At 42.2% G+C, this 9,223-nt stretch overlaps 1 protein-coding gene and 1 long non-coding RNA gene across 2 annotated transcripts in view; one reads left to right on the top strand and one right to left on the bottom strand.

Moving 5' to 3' along the window:
* The window catches only part of PIGU (phosphatidylinositol glycan anchor biosynthesis class U), a 577,582-nt gene that overhangs the window by 555,024 nt on the left and 13,335 nt on the right, over window positions 1-9,223 (top strand). The gene's annotated exons all lie outside the window — the stretch shown is intronic.
* On the bottom strand, window positions 6,410-9,052 carry LOC308628758. The gene is made up of 3 exons (XR_014017576.1): window positions 8,950-9,052; window positions 6,739-6,814; window positions 6,410-6,490 (listed from the first exon to the last, which is right to left on the bottom strand). It is a non-coding gene; the product is annotated as an uncharacterized lncRNA (long non-coding RNA).

Below are 9,223 nucleotides of genomic sequence, written 5' to 3' on the forward strand. Positions count from 1 at the left end.
AATTAAATATTTTTACTGCTTTCTTTTTTGATTTGTAAACTTTAAACAGTACCTGATATAAAAGATAAAGATCCAACACTTTATGTTTCCCTCCCTTCAGCCTCACAATATTTTTATATCACATTAAATTAATGTTTCAAATTAACCTTATTATGGGTCTATAAGTGTGGTTTACTTCTCGATCAATTAATTGTATTATGATTACATTTCCTTTCTTATGTAACTTTTTGTCTTGCAATTAATAATCGCCTCAGTTTTTTGTTTGCCAAATTTTCTGTATCATTATCACTAACTGTTCCAGACTCTCTAACAGAAATGTAAAAATGCCTTAACTATTTTCAGCACACCCAAACATGTATACTCTAACAGTTTTACTGGAAATACTCCCCTGGAGCACTCCTTCCCCTTTAGTCTGGACTATCCCTCACAAGGTCTGCTGTACAGCTATCATCTTGGGACTTCCTTTTACCTTTCTTAGGTTGATTCCCCTCTTTCCTAAAACCTCTATCTTGGTCGTTCTTGTTTCAGTAGAGCACATCCTCCAGTAGTGTCCCAGGAAAAGCTTGGGGGTTAGTAAATGTTTTTGATCCTTGCATCTTTAATTGTGCCTCACACTTGATTAATAACATGACTTAGTATAGAATTCTAGGTTGAAAATAATTTTCTCAGAATTTTGAAAGCACTGTTTCATCGTCTTCTAACCACCAGTGTCAATGTTAAGAAATATGCTATTCTTATTACCTACTCTTTTATGAATAATCCATTCCCCTTTCCCTGCTCCCTCTTCACCTCCTATCAACAAGATTTTTGGATCTTCTCTTTATCCCTTGTCTTTAGAAATTTCATGATAATGTCCCATAGCTCTTTTGGTTTTGTTTTTTTCCCCTTCATTATGCTGGGCGCTCAGCAGGCTCTGTCAATTTGGAAACTCGTGTCCTTCAGTTATCAGAGAACTTGTGATTTCTTTGATAAGTTTCTTCCCTTCATTTCTTCTCCATTTCTAAAACTGCAGTTAGCCTAACATTGGACCTTATGGATTCATTCTCCAATTATCTTTTCTCTTCTATTTTCAGGTCTGTCTTTTTGTTCTATTTTTCTGGGAGATTTCCTCAATTTTATACATTAATACTTCTATTATTTGTTTTTGCTATTAAAAAAATTTCCCAGAGCTATTTTTCTCTGATTGCTCCTTTTTTTTGGAGCAACTTGCTTTTGCTTTATGGATACATTATTTTATACTATCAGAGGCAGAGGATGCTTATTGTTTTCAAAAAAATATTCTTCTGTTCTCTATATTGCCTGTTTTCCATTTCTGTTTGATGCTGTTTTTCTTGGTGAAGGTTTATCTCAACTATCTGGTGATCCTTTGCTGTCCCTTCATATTTAAGAGTGAGTCATTACAAAGGTATTTGGAAGGTCTGTTAGGTGGAAGAGTTTGTCAGCTGGTGGGTTTCATCACAGGTTGATAAAGTGGGGACCTATTTGTTTTGTTGGGAGACCCTCAAGTATCATTATCTATAGATATTTCTTCTGGGTTTATCCAATTTTAAGTTTCTCCCAAAATTAATCCTCTGCTGTCCTGCCTCGAGAATATAAGCCTTGCTGTCAGCATCCTTGGAGTGAAGTACAGCGAGAAGGCTGGGTGAGTTTCATCATTCAGCATGTAGATACTCATCTGATCTCTGTTTTCAGCGTGGTATCCTCCTACCCCAGCCTCCTCAGCTATGACCTTTAGCTGTATCTGGTACTTCAGTCTGGAGCTTCTCTAATTCAATTTTTCACAGAATAAAGCAGGGAGATAGAGGCATAATTGCCTAACTGAGCAGGATGAGGAAGGAGCCCGGTAGTTTAACTTCTTATATAGACTTTCAGCCGATGCCCCTCATTTTGGCCCCTCACATATCTCTGCTGCTACAGTATCTGCTCCTTTCAATTCCTGATGTTTTAGTGTTCTGCAACATGAACCTGCTTGCCTCTCATTAGTATACCCCTCCCCAGTATTTGGAATTCAATTTTCTCGGCTCAACTTTCCATCTTCCAAAATGTTGTTGATATCCGTCATCTGCTGTTATCTTTCTTTTTTTTCTTTTTTTTTTGCGGTACACGGGCCTCTCACTGTTGTGGCCTCTCCCGTTGCAGAGCACAGGCTCCGGACGCACAGGCTCAGCGGCCATGGCTCACGGGCCCAGCCACTCCGCAGCATATGGGATCCTCCCGGATGGGGGCACGAACCCGTGTCCCCTGCATCGGCAGGCGGACTCTCAACCACTGCGCCACCAGGGAAGCCCTGTTATCTTTCTTATTCCCTTTGTCCTTGTGGACTGATAACATTAAAAATATTAACTCAATGTCATTTTAGTGAATGGGGGAAAGAATAAGGATGAATTTGTGTTTAATCTGTCCATGTATACTGAGAACTGAAGGACTTTCAAGATGCTCACTCTTTCGCTCCCATAAAAAATGTCAGAACCAGAAAATTCAGAGATAAAATTCTGCTCTCATGAGGCTGATGTGGAAAACACATGGGTCTGAGAACTGCAGTACCTATTTTCAAGTCCTGTTATTATTATTTATTGGCTGGTTGATGTTGGTGTTAGGTAAGTTAAATTTCCTATCTGTTTCATCATCTATAAAGTGGTGATAATTGTCCCTACCACAGTCTACCTTACTTGTAACGACTAAGGGAAGATAACTGATATAAATGTATGAATATATATCAAATATATAATATTTACCATTAACTCTATTACCAAGAGGCATAGTCAAATATATTTTGAGAGGCAGTGTAACAGTAGAAAGAGTATGGGCTTTAGAGTCACACAGACCTGCATTTGATTGCATCTCTGTCATTCATTGTGTTATCCTGGGCAAGTGACAACCTCTCAGCTTTGTTTTCCCCGTTTATAAAACGAGTATGATGTTATTAACCTGACAACACTGTTGTAAGGATTAAATGAGATAATGCATGTAACACATCTGTTATAGGGCCTAACAGTTATTAGGTACTCAGCAGATGTTCATTCTTCCTCTTATCCCCTTAATTTGGGACCAGCTTTATTATGTTCACATGAGAATCCTAAACTTGTATTTCCTCAATTAATGCTAAACCACATTAGTAATTAGGATATTAGGTCATCAATAGCCTTCATAAAGGCTTTTTATTTGCTGTTTTCCCAGGACCAAATTATAAGGTGAGCAACCCAAGTTAAAAGAGTTCAGCGTATATATCCTTTGAAGTGGTAACAGGTTATTGCTAAGACGTCTTTAGGAATATTTTGTTATGAAATAAGACATAAAATTTGTAATGAATATTAAAGGAGATAAGGGACACTGGAATACTAGAACTACTACTCAAAAAAATTATCTTAAGAGTTATTCATTTTTTGGGTTTTTTTTTCTCTCTGATCCTTACATAAACCCAGAAGCTGGGAATGTTTTATTATCCTGTTTAAAGATGAAGAAATCAAGGCATGAGTGAAAAAGTGACTTGCTCAAGATTCATTAGTCATCAAGGAACAAGGAACTCCAACCTTGGTCTTTTGATTCCCTATTCAGTGGTCTTTTGAAAAAAAAATTCTGGTTAAATACACATAAAATTTACCATCTTGGGCTTCCCTGGTGGCGCAGTGGTTGAGAGTCCGCCTGCTGATGCAGGGGACACGGGTTCGTGCCCCGGTCTGGGAAGATCCCACATGCCGCAGAGCGGCTGGGCCCGTGAGCCATGGCCGCTGAGCCTGTGCGTCCGGAGCCTGTGCTCCGCAACAGGAGAGGCCACAACAGTGAGAGGCCCTCATACCGCAAAAAAAAAAAAAAAAATTTTACCATCTTAACCATTTTTGTGTACAACTAAGTACATTCACCACGTTGTGCAACCAATCTCCAGAACACCTTTTATCCTGCAAAACTAAAACTCTATACCCATTAAACAACAATTCTCCATTCTCCCTCATCCCCCAGACTCTGGCAACCACCATTCTACTTTCTGTTTCTATGAATTTGACTACCCTAAGTACTTCATATAAATGGGATCGTACAGTATTTATCTTTTTGTGCCTGGCTTATTTCACTTAACATAATGTCCTCAAGTTTCATCCATGTTATAGCATGTCAGAATTTCCTTCTTTTTAAGGCTGAATAACATTCCATTACATGTATATACCACATTTTGTTTATCCATTCATCTATCAATAGACATTTGGGTTGCTTGCACCTGTTGGCTATTGTGAATAATGCTGCTATACCTATAGGTATACAAATATCTCTTTGAGACTCTGCTTTCAATTTTTTTTGGATATATACCCAGAATTGGAATTACTGTATCATATGGTAATACTATTTTTAATTTCTTGAGGAACCACCATATTGTTTTGGGGAACAGCCATACACAGTGGCTGCACTATTTTACATTCCAACTAACAGTACACCAATTTCTCCACATCCTTGTTAACACTTGTCATTTTCTTTCTTTTTTTTTTTCCTAATAGCCATCCAATTGGTGTGAGGTGGTATATCGTTGTGGTTTTCTTAAGAGTTTTGAAGTCTTCTGTAGAGATGCCAAGACACTAAGTAACCCTGTAAATCACAACACAATTGACATCAAGATCCTACTAGATTTAACACACTGTAGAAGGCAACAGTACACAGAGTCATTGCCCTCAAGGATTTTATAATCTAGCTGGAAAGAAAGGACATATGCACTTAAAAATAAATAACAGGACTTCCCTGGTGGCACAGTGGTTAAGAAGCTGCCTGCCAACGCAGGGGACACGGGTTCGACCCCTGGTCCGGGAAGATCCCATGTGCCGCGGAGCAACTAAGCCCGTGTGCCATAACTACTGAGCCTGCACTCTAGAGCCTGCGAGCCACAACTACTGAGCCCGCGTGCTGCAACTACTGAAGCCCATGTGCCTAGAGCCTGTGCTCCGTAACAAGAGAAGCCACCGCAATGAGAAGTCCGCACACTGCAATGAAGAGTAGCCCCCGCTCACCACAACTAGAGAAAGCCCACACGCAGCAACGAAGACCCAATGCAGCCAAAAAAAAAAAAAATAGATTTTGTACCTATCCTCAAGCACTTTATATACATTCTAGTAGTGAAGTGAGATAATTAAATCACAAGTAAGAAAAACGGACCAATAAATTAAACAAATTGTGGTAAGTGTTATGAAGTAAAGGGGCAAGAGGAGACTGTTGCAGTATCCAAGAAAGAGATGACTATCGCCTGGACCAGGCTAGTGGCAGTAGAGAAAAAAGTGGTTGGATTTGAGATTTATTTTGGACATTGAATCAATAAGGCTTGATAATGAATTGGATGAAGAAAGTGAGGAAAAGGAAGGAACTGGGTTAACTCCTGAGTTTCTGATTTAAGCAACTGGGTAGAGAGCAGTGTCTTGTTAATTGAGATGAGGAAGATTTGCAGTGGGACATACCCAGAGTTCTGTTATAAACACAATAACTTTGAGATCTCTGTGAGACAAGCAAATGAAAAGAAATAGGCACTTGGACATGTAAGGCTAGAATTCTGAGAAGTTTGAATTGGAAATAATGGATTTGAGAATCACTGACATAATGACGTTATTTGGAGACAGTATTTCCATTAGACTAGATTCCTAAATCTCTCCATTGACACATTATCTCATAAGTCATTTCTATATATGATTAAATAATTAAGAATTCATTTCTGTTAGTTTAGTTCTCGGAGGATAAACTATTCAAGACTTCTTTGGGTAAGGGGGCGGTGCTCACTATACCTCCTGTCTACCTCATCAACCCAAAGACAAATTTAATTTCAGAGTTACTAAATGCTTTTCATTAATATCTCAGTGACTTTCTCTTTTACTCATCAAAGCTAACTCGTAAAGTCCCCATGAAATGAATGAAAAGGATTGAATAGGTCTGGATTTCCCTGTGGATTAGAATTTCTAACTTAATTATGTTTTCTGTAAGTTAAACATCACCTACAAGGATGTATGGGCTTGCTTAAGTAGACAGAGTACTGGACCAAAATAATGAGATCTGGGTTCTAGTTCAAGTACCATCACTATTTAAAGTCATAGCCTCTATAGGCCTGTTTTTGTGGGTCAAGTGAAGAGACTAAGGAATATTTTAAAGCCTATGAAAACATAAAATTCAGTAGCTTACTACTAGGAAGCTGGAGATCTGGGGTGGTGCTGAGCATCAAGAATGGCCCAGAGTGGGCTTCCCTGGTGGCGCAGTGGTTGAGACTCCGCCTGCCGATGCAGGGGACACGGGTTCGTGCCCTGGTCCGGGAAGATCCCACATGCTGCGGAGCGGCTGGGCCCGTGAGCCGTGGCCGCTGAGCCTGCGCGTCCGGAGCCTGTGCCCCGCAAAGGGAGAGGCCACAGCAGTGAGAGGCCCACATACAGCCAAAAAAAAAAAAAAAAAAAAGAATGGCCCAGAGTGAAGATTCCAGGAGGCTGTTCTGGATTTCTCACTACTTTTTGTGGACTCCATAATTTGGCTTCTGTATCTATAAAATAGGAGAATGTCAATGATTTCCCTCACCATTATGAGAAGAAAATTAATAAATGTCTATGTTTTACAGATTCCTGGATGAAACAGGTTAGGAAAATACAAAGAACTATTGTGCTGACGTTCTTATTAGCTTAATCTAAGTACAACCTATCTCTTGGAAAACCTGGAAACGTTTAGCTGCCATTGCTTTGTGACTTTTGCCAGCTCCCCAGGGAATCTTGGCTTTCCCAAGAAAACAACTACCTTGAGGGTAACCTGAAATCTCTGAAGAAAGTCTCTTGCAAGCAACCAGTTCAGGGAGGTCATATCTGGTACCATGCTGTAAAAGAAAATAAATTTTTCACAAAAGTGGTCAACACTATTTGCTAATCAGACCAGCATTTCCCAAACAGGGAGTGGCAGTATAGCGAGGCCTCATTAAGGCTTTGTCTTTATTAACGTGAACTAACTTTGTTAGGGTGAACTAAGTAACTTAAGGGTGATTTCCTATGAGCTCCTCTCTGCCTCTATCATTTCTCTTCTACCTTTGTTTTTTCCCACTTGTCTTCTCTTTGTCTCAGTCTTCATTCTCCTAGTGGGATGGGCTTTTCAAAAACGTAGGCCATTGTTTCCTTCTCTCCTCTTCAAGGCCTCTCCACTCAAAGTGATTTGGGGACTGTCATGCCCCAAATATTTGTTACCTCTCAGAGACCAGGAGGATACAAATGGTATTCACCAGTGGCTTTCGACCAGGGGTGATTTGGTAATGGCTGGAGACATTTTTGGTTGTCACAATTAGGGGAAGGGTGCCACTGGCATCTAGTGGATAGAGGCCAGGGATACTGCCAAACATCCTACACTGCACAGAACAGCCACCAATAACAAAGAATTATCTGGTCCAAAATGTCGAGAGTACTGCTGTTGAGAAATCCTGGTATGCACAGATATCAGTAGCTGAAAATTACTGAGGAGGCAGTGTAGTCCCCTTAGGGATACAGATTCTCAAGGTAAAAAAGCAGCCACTGGCAGCAGGTTGCCTGGGCTTGGATCACTCTCACTGAGCTATAAGCTCCTTGGAGACAGGGACCTAATTTTACCTACCACACTTACATTAGGGACTAGTATCCAATGGAGAGTACAGACTATTTGTGGATTGTCTCACACAGTCGTTTTGAGGCCCAAAGCGGGGAATATATACTAGGGGGAGCTATAATAGGGGGAGCTAGGTTGGTGTTATCAACCAGGATGTGCTGCCCTACTGAACATAAACAATTTCACAAAACACCAACATCAGACAAAGCCACTCTGTGACCATGATGGATAAGACAAAAACAAAATCACTCCATAAACATGTTTGAATACAAACAAACAAGAATACTGTCCCAACCACAAAAGAAAAACAAACAAACAAAAAGACCAAATATCCCCCTATCCTGGCTAACATGAGGGTTCTTCTCCCTTTTTAGGTAATAATTATTAAAATAACCCATCATAGAATTACCTTCACCTCCTAAGAGCATCCAATCCAGAGAGAAGGCCCACTTCCTGGAGCCCTCCTCCAAATTACCTAACACAAGCCCAAACCCTGTAAATTCTTTCCAGCACCCTCTTCCTGAGATGTCTCCCTGTGCCTCATGCTGTGCCTCCCCTCCTTACAAGGAGACAACAAGCTCAGGGTTTTTTTTAAAATTTATGGCTGTGTTGTGTCTTCGTTGCTGCGCTAGTTGCCGCGACTGGGGGGCTACTCTTCATTGCGGTGCGCGGGCTTCTCATTGCGGTGGCTTCTCTTGTTGCAGAGCACGGGCTCTAGGCGCCTGGGCTTGTTAATTGTGGCACGTGGGCTTCAGTAGTTATGGCTCGCGGGCTCTAGAGCACAGGCTCAGTACTTGTGGCGCACAGGCTCAGTACTTGTGGCGCACAGGCTTAGTTGCTCTGCAGCATGTGGGATCTTCCCGGACCAGGGCTCGAACCCGTGTCTCCTGGATTGGCAGGCAGATTCTTAACCACTGGACTACCAGGGAAGTCCAAGCCCAGCTTTGTTCAACTAGACAGGTGATCTCGGTGGTATTTGGCTGGAGGGCATTGACAATAGTGAGAGCCCCCTAAAGGGTAACTGCTATATCATCATGCCTCAAGGGGAATTGCACCCGCAGCATTCAAGCAAAGACTTCACAAACAAGGATTTCGAGGTTTCCCGACAGAATGCCTCCTGCCAGGCCGCTTCTCCTCAGGGGACGTCTCCTCTCCCGTCTACAGGGAGAAGCCGACCTCCCAAGTTGAAATCCAGCCTGTTGAGTTAAATTTCTCGTGAAGTAAAACCCTTTAGTGAGATGTGCGCCTCTAGCTCCAACTTCGAGTTCCTGAAACACTAGACAACCCCAGTGGGGCACGGTGGAGGGAGCAGCAGGGAAACAAGCCCCGACGGGCTCATATTACTGAGTGCCTTACCCACCACCCTAACCCAGGAGAAACCACCTCGAATTCACTCTGCAAGAGACGCAGAACAGCGCGAGTTCTCCACGCCTCCAAAAGCTGAGGTAAGTTCAGCCCCCGGCAAAATCGAACCTCCCGTGCCGGCGTCCTCAGACGTCGCGCACGCGCACAGGTCTCTGGGCGGCCGCCGCGCTAGCGCCCGCCTCTTCTAGGCGGACTACAAGTCCCGGCTTGCCTGTCGCCGCGGCGTCGCCTGGTAACTCGCGCCAGTCGGAGCGCGCTAGGTCGGCTTCGCCGCGCGCCTGCGCCTTGGCGG

Source organism: Mesoplodon bidens (assembly GCF_964165515.1).
Source record: "Mesoplodon bidens genome assembly, chromosome: 15".
In the NCBI taxonomy this organism is placed as follows: Eukaryota; Metazoa; Chordata; class Mammalia; order Artiodactyla; family Ziphiidae; genus Mesoplodon; species Mesoplodon bidens.